Source organism: Marmota flaviventris, chromosome 4 (assembly GCF_047511675.1).
Source record: "Marmota flaviventris isolate mMarFla1 chromosome 4, mMarFla1.hap1, whole genome shotgun sequence".
Taxonomy (NCBI): domain Eukaryota; kingdom Metazoa; phylum Chordata; class Mammalia; order Rodentia; family Sciuridae; genus Marmota; species Marmota flaviventris.
The window spans coordinates 2590847-2610187 of record NC_092501.1 but is presented as its reverse complement, the minus strand read 5'-3'; the positions used below and the strand labels follow the sequence as shown (position 1 = coordinate 2610187).

The window sequence follows — 19341 nt, the reverse complement described above, 5'->3', positions numbered from 1 at the left end:
CTTCCATCCTCCAGTGTCACCCCCAAATTCTATCCCCAACAGGCAAATGCTCTCATGTGTTTGTATCTATCCCTTAGATCAGTATGGATTTTCAAGTTGGTCGGAGTTTGGTACATGTGCATAAACCGAGTTTACCGTACGATATTGCATAATAGGCCTACATATTTACTCTTTCCAATATTGTGTTTTAAAGGAAGATCATTTTCCCATTTGTACATCTAGTTTATGTTCCTGAGTGTCCTTGAAGGAGATATTTTCTACACTCGACCTTTATAGCTCCTCTCGGTGGGAGATTTGGTGTGGATCACCTCATCAGCGTGGCTGGAAGTGGACTTCTATCCATTATTTGTTAGAGTAGATCATCCCTATTTGCTTTTCTTTCCCAGAGTTTTCTCAGGTATTTTTGAACTGTGGTTATTTCATGTCAATTATAGATGCTAGTTGAATTCTTTAAAACGTGATTGCAAGTTTCCTTGGCCTAGCTTACTGGGACACAGTTGATCCCAGTCTTTTTGTGGTTATTGTTTTCTCTGATTTTGTGTTTTGTTTGTATCCTGCCTTTGTGTCAGAGGCTTATCTACATTATTATTGAAAATAAACAACTACCTTTAACTTGATATTACTCAGGTTTTCAAATGTATACAAACATAGACAGGATACTATGTGGGACCATGTCCTTTGGGGTTATCGAGAGTCCTGGTGAGTCATCTAACTCCAACCAGACTCCAACACTTGATTCCTTTGAAGCAAATAAAAACACTAAAAGTTTTACTCATTAATATGTCAAAGAAACAGCAATTGGTTCTGCTTACATTCATTACTATGGATCCTAGATTTTACTAACTTCTCTTCTCGGGTTGAAAATCACTCTTTTTCTCTTGGGTTTATCATATTCTTTCCTGACAGCCCTTATTCCTGATACCACGCTCAGCCGTCGTCCTCAGCATGGCCGTTGTCTTCACTGTGCGTGCGCTCAGGACTGCATGTCCTCCAGGTCTCCTTCTCTTTTTAGGTACATATGACTTTCCTTGCCAATTATTACGCTCTTGTCTCACATTATATTCTGTTTAATACTAGAAGGCTATCTGAGTTCCACTGTATTCACATTTTCAAAGATATTTTCCCATTTGTGCTATAACCTTTATTCCCTTTTGTCTTAAATTTGCTTCTTCCAGCTCTTTTCTCCTTACTTGACCTGGGCTCCCCTGCCTGGTGGAGAGATTTAGCGTGTTTGTAGTTGATGTGAACATTGTTAAGCCTGATTTCTTGCCCCCTATTTCATGTACTTTGTTTTCCATATTACCCATGTTTTACTACTTGCCATTCATTGAATGAATTGAATTTTTGTGCTGATTTAGACGTGCACATTTCATTTTTGTATATGGGTTGCTTCCAAATTATTAAGATCCAATTTTCCTAACTTCTTCTAACTCAGTCCTAAGTGTATTGGTTTTCATACTTTACCTTAGCTTAGTGGGACACTCATGGCTTCCTCGCCTCCTGCTGTGTTTCCCATCCAAAATGCACATTGAGACTTGGTGCTCAGTGCCACTGCCCTGAGAGGTGGGTCCTCAGCAGGCAATTAGGCCAGGTGTGCTCTGCCTCATGGACGGCATAGTGCCTGGTAAAAGGTCTTGAGGGTGTGAGTTTTCCTTGCCTCCCATTTCCCCTTCTGTCTCTTTGGCTGAGTGAAGACACACCACTCATGGCACCTTCTCAGAAGCAGAAACAGGGCCTTTGCCTGACACTGAATCTTCTGGCACCTAGGTCTTGGATTTCCCAGCCTTCAACACTGGGAGAAAATTAATTTCTGGTTTTTTTTTTCAAATAAATTATCCATCATCTGGTATTTTGTTATGGCAGCAGGAATACACTGAGGCACACTCCCACTCATGTATCTCTAGATATGCTTTCCGTGACACTCGCAGAGAATTCCTCTCTAATGACTTAGATGAAGAAGAAAGCTTTCCACACTCTGTTCCTGGGTCTATTGTGAGGTCCTCAAGGTCAGACACCTGCTGCCATGTCTCTTTGTAGGGTCATCATCTTGTGTCACAGGCACAGAAGGACAGGTGTTTTCAGGGGGATGCTGGATCAGGCGAGTACCAGCTCATAAGAATCAACTCCATGCATCTTTCCCCAGCTCTATGTCCATAACCATATGTTGGGAAATTGAAATTGTCCATATTAGGAATATTTATACAACAAAATTGACAGTTTTTCTTTTTGTTTCTTATGCTTTTTACTTATTTTCGAAGTGAAAAGACAAAAGACCATTTAATCTCAAGAGGTTGAAGCAAGATTCCCTGAACAGGGATATTTAAAGGAATTTCTTCTCTGCAAATAGCAGAGGGCACCGTACCAGCTGTGGAGGAGAGGGGTGCAGAGAGCTACGCCAGCGCAAGCCACAGCCCTGCAGAACCATCGGGTGGACCTTCTCAGCCTCCAGAGACACCTACTGGGTCAGAAGGGAACGGGAACTGCAAGGCATGTCACCCTCAGGGGGTCTTCCAAGCTGAGCATGTATGGGCTTCCTGTGGGGTGTGCGATGGAGTTGGGGAGTGCAGTGTTCTGGCTTCTCACACTCTTGTGTTAATTGGCCATGATTCACACCCATTATGTTTTCCCAAAACGTGTTGGATGGAGTGAGTCTAAATAATAATAACTATTGCCCACATGAGGATCTTTAAGAAATTCTACCTCTATGCTGTCAGGAAGTGTTGATTAAAGATCTGTGAAGGTCACAGTAAGAGACCTGGGGCTTCACAGTGCCAATGGAGTCTTCATGCAGTTCCATTCTGTGGTGATTTCATGGTAAGATAGGTGTTTTCTTCCAGAACTGCTGTCCAATCTGTTAAAGCTTCTCAGGAAAGAGAAAGAGTTAATGAGCTCCTGCACATATTTACACATCTCTTGGCATTATTTTGGTCACAGAAAGTTTTCAGGTAAATATATTGAAAGTAAAATTATGCTTTTCTGATGTCCAACAGCTCAGAAAGTGGTTTACTTTTTAAGGGCTATTGAAAACACTGACAATGCTGAGACGGTCCTTTCTTTGGCATATGAAATACAAATATTTTATGTCTCATTAAAAGGGCAGAAGTAAAATCCCAATCTAGTGGGTGATTCCACACTGCCATATTGGTAAAAGAAAGTTGGAAAGATAATAAGTGAAACTGACAGCCTGCTACATATAATTAATATTCTATGAATCTAAGAGATATAAAATTCCAACAGTTGGAGCCAAATGAATAAAAACATTCCTTAGATCGACTTAAAGGAAACCATTTGAGATGAGGTATATTTGATGAATCGGAATCCCCAGGCTTAATTCCCACGATCCTATGGATCTTCCCCAAAGTGATCAATACATTTTATTCAGCCTCATGTGGTGCCTGTCTTATCTGGAAGATGTGGGATTGGCTAATTGATGAACTGATCTGCTGTCCAGCTGTCTCCTCTAATTGTTTTATCAAGGAGCTAGTGTGTTTCTGGCTCTTCCCACCATGCTCTTGCTTGACCCTGGATTCCAGGAGAGTAATTCAGACCACAGCCCTCACTGTGACTACAAGGCCATCGGCTCTAGCACTGGGTGTCACTCCCCTGGGCATTTCCAAGCTGCTGGTGTGGCCTGATGAGTGGCACTGCCTGGACGCTCCCGGGGACCCGGCTGAGCAGTGCTCTCCAGGGCACAGAATGCAGCCTCTGTTCTATGGGAGCTGGGACATGCTCCCTGGGAGCTCTCCCTGGAATGACTGTGAGGCTTCCATAACAGCCTTTCTGCTCCTGGTGTCCACTAGAACCTCTGACATAACCCTCGCCAAGTGAGGCCTTAAAGATTGACCGAGTTCCAAAGAGAGGGATGACCCATCTGCCAGCAAGCACGATCCTGATGGGTTTCTGGCATAAGGTCCTTCAGCCATATGTCCCTGCTGTTTTCCAGAGCCTCACAAATAGCCACGGCTGCACCCGGATGCAGAGAAAACTGCTTCTGTGCTCCAGAAATGAGTCACAATTGGAAGCTGGGGGAGAAACAGCTTCCCAGCCTATGCACAGAGTTAGCTGCTAATAGACGTTTTTAAGAGACTGCCCACAGGTGTGCAGCGTCCTCAGCCATTCACAAACTGAACCCTTTGATCCTCATAACAAAGCAGCCTTGTTAGGTAGTTACTACGATTCCATTTTATAGGTCCGGAAATTGGGGTACCATGTTTGCACTCAGCATTATTAGACCAAGTTCACCTAAAACAGAGTAACAAGATCATACAGAGAGTGGCTGTTTCTGGGGAGGGACCTGTGGGGTTGGGCACCCAGGAGAAGGGTGGGGTTGTCACTGCAAGCACGTATCTTGGCCTGAGTTCTCCAGAAAGACACCCTGAGAAGGGTTCATGTGAAAGTGGCACCCCCAGATGTCCTCAGGTAGAGGGGGAGCTGGGGAGAGAGAGTCAACAGGGGCAGCGTCCAGCCCAGTTCCATGGAGAGGACTCTGGCCAGATCCGGGGTGGGATCACAGTGCTGCAGCCGTTCAGTCTTGGGCTCTTCAGGAGCTCCTTGGCTGCCCCTGAAGCGCATCCCAGGCACTTTTGGGAGCCCAAGCAGAGGTCTGACAAAGGATGCAGCTGGTGCTCTGGTGGTGGAAGACGTGGACGCCCAAGGTGGCCAGGGCATGGGGTGGACGTGGCACCAACAGCACCCACTGCTGGGTGCTGCTTTCATGAATTATTTTTCAGAAGACTTGTTGGCACTTACCACTCCCTGCACATCGAGGGGAGCAGGGCAAAGAGCACCAAAAGGCCCAGCGGAGAAGAAGGGCAGTCTAGGGGCACAAGTGGGGGCCAAGGACACACCCACAGTCACACTCTTATCACACCACCCACACGAGACCCGACCTATGGAAGAGTGTCTTCTTCAGCTTGCTGGTACCGCCCCACAGACACTGACCCTATCCCAGACCCCATCCCCCCGAGGAGGGGGAGGCAGGCAGAGAACTGTAGGGGCATCTGAGTGACTTCTGGGGAAGGAGAGGTGAAGAAAGGGAATAAATGAGACCAAGATCTAGCAAGACCCTGGGAGACCATGGACCTGGGCTACTGCAGGGAGCAAAGTGCCTGTGCCTCAGCTCACCCTCTCTCTCCTGGGGAAGACAGGCTGGAGAACATGGAGCAGGAAACCTGCACAGAGAGGCCGCCCTCAGTGGCACCTACAGGCTGAGGCTGTCCTCAGGGAAGCCCCAGCTCCTCCCTTCCTGGCCCTCTCAGCAACGTTGGAGCCTCTGAGGGTTCCCCTGGAGACCTGCACTCCAGAGGCTTCCGGGGGGAGTCCTGGAGGGGGCTTTGCCAACACTTGGGGAACCTCAAGTAGGAGAGACCCACCTTGGTCTCAGGAGTTCATGTGAACACAAGAGCTGGTGGTGACAGAAAGTGTTTTCCTCCAGAGCTCCCTCAGAGGCTCCAGTCCCCAGAGGCACCTCAGCACTAAATGTCTAACTGGCCAGCACCCCCATCTGTCCCATAGTCCCCCGGACGTGCAGTCCAAGCAGTCAGCAGTGAGGGGAAGGGAGCCTCCCTCTCAGGGATGCTTGTCCTGCACCCTCCAAAGCCTTCTCCCAGTTTCCGGCAAGTCTCCACTCTCTTACTTGTTTTCTCAGGTAACAAGAATTGAGAATGAAAAACCTTTTTGAAAAAAGAGAGCAGGCAGAGGGCAATCCTAAATGGGATGAAAGCGGCTCAGGCAGGGAGAATGTTTCTTTTGAAAGCAGATTTGCAAGTACCATTACAGAGCTGGGATGTTTTAAGATGGATCGGATCAAACGCACGTTTGTTTTCTCGAGAATCAGGGAGTTCAATGAGATGAAGGCTGCCGCCTTCCGCGCCGCCCCCCACTGCCCTGGGCCCTGGGCTACACACTGGGGGCTCAGTCCCTCCACAGAAACTGCAGTTGAAATCTGCCAAGCAAATCCAGGCCATTTTCTTATGTAAACAACATGGCGGAGATGAATTTTCAGGAGCCGGGCCATGCATTCATCACATGCACAGATGTATAACACAGCGCGTCTCTCTAGATGCTTTTTATATTAATGAAAACAATTTATAAAATTAAATCCCATTAGCTCCAGGTCAGCACTTGACATCTGTCAGACTAATGACTCTGGCTGCCAGGGGAATGTCCCAAGTTCCAAGAGCGCTCAGTGGCTTTTGTGACGACGCGGGCTCTCACAAGAAGGACCCCTGCTTTTCCTTAGAGAGGTGATATGTTCTGGGGAAGAGCATTTCTATCTGCCTTCCTAACTCAAACCTTCCATTTCTGGTGGAAATGGACCCTTTGCTCAGTGGCATCTTTGAAAACCATCATGTCAGATGCAGCTTTAATCAGGGCCATTTGTCAACCATGGAACCCTTCTGCCTCCTCAGACCATCGTCAGCTTTGAATACACAGTGTGCTTATTGTCCTCAGAGCTGATCCTATGGCCAACTCCGTGGAGGGGAGCTCGTGTGCTGGCTGGGGTCGCTGCCCCTACTCACGGCCTGAGGAGTCTTTTCACTAGCTCCTGCGCCCACTGTTAGGAGGTGCAGATGCCTCTCCTGTGAGGTATCCTAAGCAGACATATCCTAAGAAGCAGAGCTCAAAGAGGGCAGAGGAGATGGTGGCACATGTTTTAATACCTTCAGGACTATAAGTATGTGCCTTTTAAGGTCACCATATTTGGGATATCATTTTAATGGCAAGCAGTACGGCTCAGGATTAGACCCCATTCCTACAGGTGTGAGTGCTGGGGAAGGTCTCCACCCAAGATGCTCTTGGTCTCCAGGCACCTTGGTGTCTGAAATGTCATCAGGAGAGATTCATTTCTTGATGCCACAGACTCTCGCGTTTGTTCTTAAGCATAAACTCCACAGATTTGCATATTTTAATATGGACCTCCTTGATGTAAATGCCATGCCTGCCATGTGACAGGTGGCATTGTTGAGGGAGAAAACTCATTTATCACAGGGTGGCATTTGCTGCCTGCTGGGATTGAAGCTTCATGACCTCCACCTTAACTGAGTCAGGAGAGAGGAGGTCAAGGCCACAGAGACACTGGGGGTCTCTGGTGTAGGCGTAACAGGGAAACTTGAGGGACACCCACTAGAACAGGACTGAGTCCAGAGGGCCGTCACCTGCAGAAAAGCCAATTGGAGGAAGAACAGATGATCAGGGACACAGGCCAACAGGATGGAAGGGCAGAGCAGCCTTTCATCTGCGAGCTTGATGTGTTCTGCAGTGCCCATCATGCTGCTGGACACTGGACGTGTGCCCAGGAGTGGCTGAGGGGGCCCAGGAAACCAGGCTCGGGGAGCCCAGGTGGCACAGCTAGAGGCACAGGAGGTCTTCGCATGTGTGTTTCCAAGGTGTCTACTGGATCCTGAGCAAACTGCAGGCACAGACACCATTCTGAGGCACACTGGGCACGGCAGGTTCTGCAGAGGGCTGAGCTTGCGGCTTCTTGGCACCTGGTTCCACACCCACATCCCCCACCGCCCCAGGGAGAAGCCTTGGGGAGGCCAAGAGGAAGACATTTGTGCAAAATCAGGGATGAAGGGAAACACAGGGCCGCTGGCTGCCCCTCTTCCACACTGCCCTGCTCACAGATCTGTTTTGGGAGAAGGCCCATCCCTGTGGTGGCCACTGGCCATGGTCCTGAGGGTTCATCTGCCTGCCCCAGGGCCTCTCCCTGTGCCAGCCTTCATGAGGGCACGTGCCTGTCCCCAAACTCCACGGCCCGCGCGATTCCTTAAACATCTCTCCAATGAGATAATGGCTCCAGTGAAATATTTATTGCTTTTAGGCGCTGCTCATCTATTTTGAAGCAGCACCCTTTCCATGACATACATTTAGTCCTGCTTTTGTGTTCTTGGAGGCTGGTGCCGTGTAAGTGCTTGCAGGGTTTTCTGCTTGAGGCATCCCCTCCCTGCAGGCGTCGTCATTACGGCCCATTTGTGTTTATCAGGTTTCCAAGAAATGTTAACAATATTCACCTCTTGGGGAAACAAGGAGCTTCTGAGTCAAAACAGCCTGGAGGAATTTGGAGACCAGGATATCTGTCTGCTTCCCCAGCCCTTCATAAAGGACTTCCCACCAGGCTCTAGCGCCATGTTCCAGCCAGCTGGCAGCGAGTGCTGGACCTTCCAGCTCCCACACTCAAGGATCAAGGTGACAGTCCCCTATGTGTCCATGCAGCTCTGTCTCCACTGGCTGCAAAGGGGAGTGAGACGAGACTAAAGCCACAGCATCCCCGCGGAAGTGGTCGGACTCAAGGTGCCATCAGGAACCAATGCTGCTTCCGACCTTGTGCCCCGGGAAGTATCTGCAGTACACTATAGGGACGGAAAAGTGTCAGTGGCAAGGACTTGGGGTTTGTTTGTTTGTTTGTAGCAGAGTAAAAAAGCTTATTTGGGGAGTAGAATAAAGAGGAGTAACCCACGGTGAGCTCACTGTGTGTCTTGGTCTGCATCAGCGTGCCCCCTCCCAGCTCAGTCTCCCTGCACCAGCTGTGCAAACTGCCCATCAGTTGTGACCCTTTCCTGACTTTCTTCTCTGCCTCCAGTTGCTTTTGAGGTAAATGGAGACAGTTGGCTTCAGTTGGCTGGTGGCAGCTTCCCTCTTGGTAACTGAAAACCTGAAATCAACATCAGCACCCAGGGCCTTTCCCCCTGGGGGTTCGGGCTGGATGCTGGGCTGCTCTGTTGAGTTGCTAACGGCTACATTCTGGAGCTCAGGGAAGTTGGTACTCCTCACCCTCCTGTGTGCTGTGATCACTGTCACCCTCCACAGCTGAGGTGAGTGCAGGGTAAGTGGCTTCACGACTTCCTGGAGTCCCTGGAAGGTAGTGCAGAGATCTGACCCTGCAATAAGCAAGCCTGAGCCAGCAGCTCTGAAGCAGCCACACCTGCCAGGGGCCCTCAGGCTGGTCCCCATCCCTGTCTCTGTCCTCCGGCCTTTGCTCCCCTCTTTCTCCAGGGAGGGGGGATGGTCCAGGCAACAGTGGCTTGGGGCTGCCCAGGGCCCCAGCAGCATTTGTTACCCACACGGCTTTCCACATGCTCAGCTGTGCAGAAACGTCCTCAATGTAGCCAGAGCTCCCGGCGGCCAGGCTGATGGAGAAGGAGGCTCTGTACTTGGAAGGACCACGTCACTTCCCACGAGCCTCCGGAGATCTAGCACATTGGAAACGCCTCCACTCCCTGCCAGCCTGGCTTTCAGCACCCCTGCTTTGGGGTCAGTCTTGGGCACCAGAGCTTCCGTCATTCCCCCAATCAGAAGCCTGGTACCTGGTGCAGCTGCAGCTTCCCACAGCACCTGAGAGTCACTCCCCGTCTTTTAGGCCTGGCCACTCCTCCCCCCACCCAGAACAAGGGTGTCCCCAAGACAAGCCCAGTGCAGCCCAGCGCTCCTCTCCTCTCTTCCCCAAAAGTACTCTGAGCACTTCCGGGGGAAACCGCCTCTCTCTTCGCCCGCCCATGCACACCCACCTCTCTTCCCAGGTGGGGTCCAGCCCATGCACACCCAGCTCTCTTCCCACCTACTAGGTGGGGTCCAGCCTATTCCTCTCCAGTGAGCCTAAGCTTGTGACCACAAATCTGACCACAGTCACCAAAGTGGGGACACAGGACTGGGGCAGGGTGAGGCAGAAAATGGCAAACTCTGACTGCCCCTCTGCATGGATTCACGAGTTCTTCCTAGAACTCTTGAGGGGATAGGGTACGTACCCTATGCAGGGTTACGCTGACTATAGCTGCAGCCAATTTCCTCAGTGGGAAGAGGCTCAAGGGTGTTAGCAGTTGATTTCCGACTCAGCCAAGAGCAGTGGGCAGATGAGCTGGTGTCTGGCAGGCTCCCCGTGCAGCCGCTGAGAAACCCAGGTTGACTGAGGCTCGTTTCCATGGGAACCGTCTTATTTCCACTGCATGGAGGGGTGCCACCAGAGGGTTTGTGGGTCACCCCAGCAGAATGCACGGCTTCCCCTAGGGGTCTGGCTGGAGCTTGGTCACATGACCTCACTGAACCACAGGGGTCTGGGCAATGTGGCTCCCCCCAGGAAGCCCCTCCTCAGTGGACAGGGAAGGGACAGCATCAGCAGCCATTTCTGCGGACATGTGATTGGCCCATTCACAGCCCAGGACACAGAGGCACAATGGGGTGAAGTCCCAGGCCACACAGCTGGTTCCTGCCACCCACAGGCCAGGCCCACATGTGGAGAAGTCCCAGGCCACACAGCTGGTTCCTGCCACCCACAGGCCCACCTGCTTAAGTCACTTTATGTCCCTGCATAGCACATGTGGTCATGGCTGGGAAGGCACTCAGCTCCCCAGAGGGAGGCCGGAAGGAACGTGCCACTGGGTGTACCCTCCATTCTCTGGGACCCTCTGGCCCAGGGGCAGTTTTAGAGGAAGGGGTCCATTTGGCAGGTGTGAGCATGGCACCCTGGGCTCCTCTCCTTGCAACCACTGCCCCAGAGCCCGTGGGCACCCTCTCCACTCTGCTCAGCCCCTGGGATTCCAGGGGGATCGAGTCTGAGAAAGCGAAGAGTGATGCTGTCCAGGCTGGGGTGCCACGGCCAGCGCCCAAGGTCCTCCTGGGCTGTGCTTTAGAAGGGGTGATCCTGTGGGAACCAGCAATCACCCCGGAATGCTCTCTGGCTTCCAGAAGGATGCGAGCTGGGGTGATATCCAGAGGCTCCTTGGGTCGATGGGGGCTGCAGGCAGGGCAGAGGGCCAGCACAGGGGAGGGATCTGAGTGCAGTGAGGGGGCCTCGCCCGCAACCACCGCACTTTCTGGCTGAGGGGCTTTTGCTGAAGCTGCCATCTGGGCCACCACGCCCCCTGTTCTTGTGTTCTTTAAAATTTGGGAAGTGCATCTGTTTCTCCTCCCACCCCAAGGCAGGGAGAGTTGCCTTTGGCTAATGGCTGATCAGAAATGCTTTCGAATTATTGTGGAAATTTAAATAATTCCCCTGAGAAGGAGTTTCCCATCTGGCCCTGAGAGCATTCTGTTGTTTAGCTAAAAAGACAGCTGAGTTGAAAACTGTGCCTCCTTGGGGAGGAGGAGCCACAGGTGGCTCACAGGGACTGCGGTGGAGACGCCAAGCCCTCTCCGAGCCGTTTCTCCCAGAGAAGAGAAGTTAGTGAGAGCAAAGTGTGTGCCACCCTCGGGCCCAGCCACCCAGCCCAGGGGCCTGGGACCTGCTTTGTTCCCTCTCAGGCTTTCTGGGGCTCCACCTACAGTGGGTGGTGGATTTGAACTCCGGGCCCCACTAGGGGGGATGTTTCCTGCAAACCAGTGGAGGCTGGGCTGTCCCTGCCAGGGACAGCAGCTGGCATTTGCTGGGGCTCTTCTGTTGTATCCAAAACCCCTGCTGATTCTCATATCACACCCAGAGGAAAGAGTTGATTTCCCAAATTTTAAGCTATTAAAATCAGCCAAAGTTTTATTCTTCAAGCTGCAACTACAAAAGTAATTTTAGAGTGATCCCAAAGACCCGTGGGCCCAGTCTGCCAGGTACAGGCTGACGAAGGTCTTTCTGCCACAGGACCACACAACTGGACACTCTCTGCCCTGAGCCACCATCCCAGGTACCTGCCACCTGCACATTCACAAGATTACAGCAGCGTGAATTCTTCCAAATATGACATTAATTAGCTTTTATTTTTACAGATAAAATTCTCTCAGACAAGCCTGGGGCACAGGTGGAAGCAAATGTATTGTGTTGGGAAATACAGAAAGGCACGGTGTTTGGGGACTTCAAACGCAGCAGGGATTGTGACTTCTGCCTAACTCCATGCACCCCCAGAAGGGAGGGCAGCAGTCCTGAGAGACAGTCGCAGTTTAGGGAAGCCAAGCCCTTGCTGTTGGAGCAGCCAGGGGCTCCCAGGTCTAAGCCTTGGAGAGTGACAGCCCAGCTGGGGTTTGCACGGGAAAGGCCAAGGAGCTGTGGCCTGAGCCGGTAACTCCTGAAGTCCAAGCTCAACAGCACCTCTGCTAGAGCAGGGCTGGTGGCATCATGGATGCTGGACAAATGGAGCTGAAGTTCCATCTGCTGCCTGGTGAGTGACAGCTACCCCCTGGGCCTTGGCTCATGGCTGATCAGAAATGCCGGATCAGAGGGCCTTGGAGCCCTCCTGGATAAACTGAGACACGCTGACACCAACACTGCACAGTTAGAGGGTTAGATGAGATAATCTAGCAATGTACCTGTGGGCACCGTGCCACATAAATGTACAGTAACAATACCAGTGGTCAGGACCATTGTCCACAAAGTGCTCAGAGAGAAGCCGTGATGGCTCCAGGGGCCGAGCCATTACCTGCCCTGCAGTGTGTGCAGGCTGCTGGCCCCCATTCCCGTGGGGACCCTGCAGGTTGGGCTCTTCCTGTGTCTGGAGAGACTGGCTGAGGCCCTGCTGCTTCCAGCAGGAACAATGCTGAGGGGCATGTGTTCTGAGCAAGGGCAGGAAAGCACCGGAAACACCCTGAGGGGACAGGGACAGGGTGGGGCCTCTGACTGCCTCTGGCCCTGCCTCAGAGGGCCCGTTCCAGGTGAGGGACCCAGCCTCTGCACTTCAGGACAGCAGGTGGCACAGTGGTGCTGTGCCCGTCTGGGATGCAGACAGAACTGGGGAAGGCTCAGCCTCCTGGGCCCCCAGCAGGTGGTGAGGGTCAGAGTAGGAAGGGCCCAGAGCCTGCAGCCCAGCCTGCTCTGGGCAGGCCGCAACTCTAGAGGGCTCTGCCGAGGCCCTGTGCTTGGCAAGTCCTAGGTGAGGTCAGGCCAGAGGGAGGAAGGCAGAACTCTGGGGCTGGGGCTGGCCTTGGCCATCAAAGTGTGTCCCTGGGCCAAATGTATCCATGTTTCGTTGGCCTGCAAGCTAAGGACAGATGTGATGTGACAATCCCAAGTTTCAAACAACCAGGGCATTTTGTTCTAAGGTCCTAAGGTTCATCGAGGCTCTGCCAGATGGTTCTTTGGCCGTAGCTTTCAGCTGGGATGAGCACTTGTGGTGGATAGGTGAGCTGGCCGCAGGTCGGGGCGGGTCTGAGGAGCCTGGCAGGTGGAGGAGGTTGGTGGTACTGCGCGGTGCCCACAGGGGCAGTGCTAGGTTGTTTCATCTACCCTCTCTGTGCAGGGCGTGGTCAGTGCCTTGGCTGGGCGCAGCAGGCACCACCAGGAGGAAAAGCAGGTGGGCGTAGGCCTCTTGCCAACCCGAAGGCCAAAGACTCATTTTTCAAAGCCCTGGAGTCAGAGTCGAGATCACAAAAGAAATCTTGTTCCCATAGCGGGATTTTGGCTAACTTGAAGATGCACTGTGGAAGGCTCTGTCCACTCTGCCACAGGCCCAGACCACAGGCCCAGCAGATGGGGTGGGCCAGACTTCTGTTGGAGCCGAGCCTGGACATCTGCCCTTGGGACGTCTTCAGAGCCACGCTGCTGCAGAGGTGCTTGAAGTGCACGAGGAGGGAGGCCAGAAAAGTGAGCAGAGTGGACTGTGGGGCTCGGGACACTGGAGCACAGGCCCCTCCTCGGCTGCTGGACCATGGTCACTGCTTTGCTGTGTGCAGACCAGAGTCCCACTGGACTCGTCCATCCCAGGTTTAACTGGACCCAGGTGAATCTCACGGAATACAAAGAAGAGGAGAATAAGACAGTGGTTGCCAGAAACTGGGAAGATGGGGGGGAGGGCGGCAAGAGTGGGTGAGGCCCCGGCTGCAGCTGGACAGGAGGAGGAGCGTCTCAGGTGCCTCAGGGCGGGGACTTGCTGACAAGTCTTAACAGTCAGTGGAGAGGGCCTTGGCTGTTCTCAATGTGAAGAAATGACAAATGTTTGAGGTGATAGATAGTCAATTACCAGAGCTGATCGTTACACACCACATACATGTACTGAAATCTCACATTGTACCCCGTAAATACCGATGATCACTGTGTGTCAATACGTGATATATAGGTCTCTCTCTCTCTCTCTCTCTCTCTCACACACACACACACACACACACACACACACACACACCTGAAATAGCAAGAGAGCATCTTAGGAGTAAATACAAATCTGGTTGGGAGTGTTCCCTGATCAGAGGGGAAAGGGCAGACCCTGCTCTGAGGGAAGGCAAGGGGGCAGTGTCCCCTGTGGGGACCAGCACAGGGCAGCCTTGGGCCCCGCTGCAGCAGGTGAGACAGCCCAAGGCTGGGCCAGATCCTCAGCAGGTAGAGGCTGGACCACCACAGCCAGGGGCACGTGGCTCGCGGGAGGCAGCTGCGCAGGGATGGATGCCTGGCCAGGCCCAGGTCTGAGTGAGGGCAGAGGGAGGGCGTCCTCACAGCGCAGCGGGGTGTGGCTGGGCCATGGCACGCAGGCAGGGACCCTGTCCAATATTCTCAACCGCCCCATGAAATTGAAAAGGAGGGAACTCTTCCGATCGTGTCCTGGGACGTTTCTACCACCCCGAATCCAAACGAGGATGAGGACACTCCGAGAAGCCGTCTAGCTGCTGCTGCGACTCTCCACTCGTCTGATTTGATTAACTGGGCTTTTCATTTCCAAGATTTCTGTCCGGTTCATTTTCAGAATCTCTCTTTATTGAAATGCTCATCCCTATCCTGCGTAGTCTCCCTCGGTTCATGTCTTTGACCTTCTCGGAGTTCAAGGGCCATTCTAACAATTGCCCTCTGAGTTCTTGGCCCAGCGTTTCCTCCTCTTGGGTGCCTTTGGGGTCAGTGTCAGAGGGCTGTGGACTTTGGGGGCTCTCATCCCCTTGTTTTCTGCTCCCTGTGGTGTTCGCACCTCTGCTGAGCTGGGTAGCTCTTCCACTGATGTCCAGGGTTTTTGCCAGCCACTTTCCCTTGGTCTTTGCCCCAGGCTGGGGAGGACTCTCCGTGTCTAAACACCCACTCATCGTAACCGCAGATGGACCCCAGCACCACTTTGAGAGGAGATGATGATCATCATAACTGTGGCCATTGCAGAGCAAACCCTATACTAGTAAACCAGAAAAGCTTAACGAAAATTTTCTTCACAACTCCGCCATCCAAAAGTGGAGAAGGGAATGATGCTCTAATATAGGCTGAGAATTAGGTATTATAGAAATAAAATCACAACCCAACTGCTTAGGTACAAGAAGAAAGCAGGAACAGCAGCAAAAGTAGGGGGGGATGGTAAGGGGCAAAAGCCGAGAATTCAGCAAGAGCGCCATGAAGGAGCGGAGAGCTGATACGGACAAGAGGAAAGAAGGAAGGAAAATCCAGTTATCACGTTAAAACACATGAAGTGGCTGTAAAGTACACAATGTCAAGTAATGGGGGTGAACCTATCAACTCGACTCAGGAGAAAACACCAGTGCAGTGAAAACCTAGCAGTTAAGAGTACTAACTACCCTTGATGGGATATTTGAAATGGAGGAATCTTTTCTGGGCTTCCAGACTTGGATTCCGTCAGGTCTGGGGGGCGTAGTCATTGCCACCCTCCCCCATTATCTGCTAGGCTTCTCTCTGTGGAGGTGGCAACCACACGGCTGTCCCGTGCTGCGCTGCGGGGCTGCAGACTTAGTTTCCCCCCTTCTCCTGCAGCTTTCTGCTTCAAGTCCACACAGAAGCCAGGTCATGGCTCCTATGCTCACGGACCTCACCCTCCCCTCTTCTGGTGCCAATCTTGCTGGCTCCTGCCATTCTTGGGATGTCCAGGACCTGGTAGGTCTCCAGAGGATCAGAGGAAACCTCTCCTGATCTCCCCGGCTGTTGGATCTCTCCCTGGTCAGGACCTCTGTAGAAGGGCTGTGCCTGCCCGTAAGGATTTTGGTGTGCCTGGCACATCGCAGCCCACGCAGAGAGGGGTGGCAGCCCAGAGGTAGAGGGCTTGTGGCTGTGGCAGAAGTGCAGGGCAGCCTGCCTCAGAAGTGCTTTGCCCCGTGGGCCGCCCTCCTGGCAGCCTCTGCTCTCTGTTCTCTCTGCCCACTCCCACGGTCAGCAGCAGGAGAAAGGAGAGGGCTCAGCAGCCTTTCTTGGTGTGATCCCCCAAGACACCCAGGTTACTTAGTCCGTTACAAGACACCCCCTGTGGCTGTATTTGTGGTCTCTCTAGGAGGGTGAAGCTGTAGGGATTCAATTCCTCCCGAGGCTGCAGGCATGGGTGTGGTCTTTACAAAATGGCGCCCCCATAGTCCTCTGAGACACTCCCATCCCCTGCCCGTCCCCCAGCTCCTTGGCTGCGAATCCCCTTGCCCTTGCTGTACTCAGAATGGAGCCCTGTTCTCTGCCAAGTTCCTCGCCCTATTGAACTGGTTCCTGAATGGAATCTGTTTTTCTGCTTAAGATGCTTCCTTCCTTCAATGTAAATTGTTGGCCATTGGTCTGCTAAGCCCTGAGCAGGCCAGTGGGTTCAATCTGCATCTTCACTGACTGGTGGGGAGACAACTAGACAGGACCCCAGACAGTGTGAGGGAGAAATCAGCCTTCACTGATTATTATTATTGTTGTTATTTACTGGCAGGAAGAGGGGGAGAGGGAGGGAAGAAAACATGCTGACCAAGATCCAGATCATGCTGTTTTCACTAGATCATGCCGAGTCCTCTTAGCTGCTCCTTCTCTGACCACGTCTGGTCCGCGCTCTGGTCAAGCCATGTGTCTGCATCGTGGCTGGGAGGACGGGGGTGAAGGGCAGCGTGGCTGGCCAGGGAGCATGCTGCGGCAGTGGGGCTGTCCCTGACCTTGGCCACCCAACGGGACAGGACAGACATGGACGTGGGCAGTGTGTCGGCCTTTTTCTCTGTGACCAGAACACCTGGCAAGAACAGCTTGAAGGACTGAGGGTTTGTTCTGAGCTCACGGTTTCAGGGTTTCAGTCCGTGGTGGGCTGACCCCACTGCCCTGAGCCTGGCGGGAAGGTGTGGCGGACGCTGCCTGGCTCAGAGCAGCCAGCAGGCAGAGAGAACGTGGGGTGCTAGGGACACAATGGGAACCCCAAAGGCACCCTTCCAGCGCCCACTTTCTCTAGCCACACCCTCCTGCCCAGAGTTACTACCCAGTTCAGTAGTTCTTTCAAATGATTAATCTATCAAATGGATTAATCCACTTTTAGGCTATAGTGCTCATAGTCTGATCATTTCACCTCTGAATTTTCCTGCATTGTCTCACACATGAGCTTCTGGGGGCACCTCCTAGCTAAATCATGCGAGGGTTCATCATGCAGGACCCCAGGCCATGGTTGTACTCATTGCACTCACACACACCCGTGATGCCAAGCCCAGAGGTCCTGTTAGCCTCTGAGGCATGTTCTGTGACCCCAGGGGCTCTGCTGGGACTCTCTTGCCATTGAGAACAGGCCTAGGCCACAAAGGCTGGAGTCCTCCCGGGGTGAGGAAATGGAGCTGCAGAGAAGTGACCTAATGGACAGTTAATGGACTCGGTGTCCTCAGCAGGTGAGAACTGGAAATGGAATCTGCCCTGTGCTCAGATCAGTCACGCTCTCCTGCCGTTCCAGGAGGAGAGCTTCGTTAAGACCCAGCCCAGGTCTCACGAAATGCAAGGGAGAACGGAAGGTAGAGGAAGGGGCTGGGGGTGGCTGGGAGAGACCCTGGGGAAGGCCTTGGGTCAAGTTGTGCAGTGTGCGCTACAAATACGCCACAGTGAGACCCACCATTCTGGGTAATGATTATACACCAATGAAAATTTATAGAATGGTTAAATGTATTTTGAAAATAGTGCCTGTTCACCAGTGTTACTGGGAGGATTGGGTGAGATATTACCTTGTACAACCCTTGGGGCACATCTTGGCACATAGTAAGCGATACATAATAATAGCTGTTAACTTTTTTTTTTTAAAGACCCCAGGACTCCCTGCAGGTGACAAGCGCCACGCTCCCCTCTTCACCTGTGGAAGCCACAGAGGCACTTGGCAGTTATCTGCTCTTTGTAAGCAAGCCTTCACTTTTGTGCAGTTTTGGATTTACAGAATAATCCAGCAGACAGCACTTAGGGGTGAGTGTGCTGGCCCACACACTGTCTCCCTGTTGATGGCGTCGAGGATCAGGGGGCACAGCTGTCCCCACTGAGGAGCAGCACTCATGCACGCTTGCTCACCGACGGCTGCAGCTTGCCGTGGGGCTGTACTTTGTGCTGCGGGCTCTGCAGGCTTCACGATCGTCCAGCACCCTGCCCCCTCCCACAAGGCGGTTCAGAACGCTTTCCCTGAACTGCAGATCCCTGGTGTGCACAGGCACCTTCAGAGGACGCCACGCCATGGGGCCTGGGCGTGCAGCTCCACAAGGAGGGTCCTGCCTTGCTCTGAGCCAAGCCCAGTCACCAGCTGCCAGGAGAGAGGAGGGGCTTGTGCTCAGTGCTGCAGGTCCCACTACCCCTTCAGGTCCCCGCAGGAGGTGGACGCTGCCTTCCATGGAGTGACCCTGTGGGTAGCGAGGCCACCCATGGGGCAGCAGCAAGCCTGCCGTGTCACCGGGTCTTCTGACCTGGCCTCAGCATCCTGACTCCTCCCCAGGGCAGGTTTGTCCCGATGCTTCACTCCTGGGGCCTCAGGTCCCGCTGTCCCTTCCTTGGCCTCTCCTCCAAGCTCTCAGGCCCTCCCGCTGAAGCCACTCCTTGCTGCAGTGAAATCCGGGGAGCTGCCTCGGGCCCTGGAAACGTGGGCTGGGGGAGGAAGGGCATGTTGGGGGGTCCTGGGCCAGGCTGCAGGACAGTGTCCGCTGCCCTGTGGGCTCTGCATCCAAGCCTCGTGCTCCACAGCCTTCCTCACCACACACACTGAGGGGGCGGTGCTCCTTGCCCAGCTACACTGGGAGCCGCCCTGGGGCCCCCAAGACCTGAAGACAGAAACCTGTAGTCAGTGGCTCTCCTGGCCACTACCCAGCATGGCTGCTGGGACCCAGTCAGAGGCCCCCCGTGGACCTGCCATGGCAGGACAGGTCCTTCATCAATGCCACCTGAGGGAAACATGCCCTGTGCTCCTTGTCCCAAGGAGACAGATGGCCACCATCTAGCAGTGGACTCTAGCTCATCATCAGGGCTTGACTCCAGGCCATCCACCTGCGCCTGCTCTTTCTCTCCTTTCCACGAGGTGCAGAGTGTCCAAGGGGCCACAGCTATGGCTGCAGGGGATCTGGCTCCAGGCACTGCATTTCTTCCATTCAATGGACGGCGGTCCCCATGGGAGACACATGTGGATGTACGTACGTGTGAGCACTCACGTGCGTGTACCCCCACGAGCATGCACACCTCTGTTTGTCCTGGTCCTCCCCTTCCCTGGCTCTGATTGACGCAGCAGTGTTTGGCATCATAAATCCGGGTCCCACTTCACCTGCAGTCGGTCCCCT

At 53.0% G+C, this 19341-nt stretch overlaps 1 long non-coding RNA gene across 1 annotated transcript in view; it reads left to right on the top strand.

Moving 5' to 3' along the window:
* Window positions 1-2831, top strand: part of LOC139705395 (uncharacterized) — a 60986-nt gene extending 58155 nt beyond the window's left edge. Inside the window, exon 7 of the long non-coding RNA XR_011707269.1 lies at window positions 2259-2831. This is a non-coding gene — a long non-coding RNA (uncharacterized lncRNA). The remainder of the gene's footprint in view (window positions 1-2258) is intronic.
* Window positions 2832-19341: the final 16510 nt, after the last annotated feature.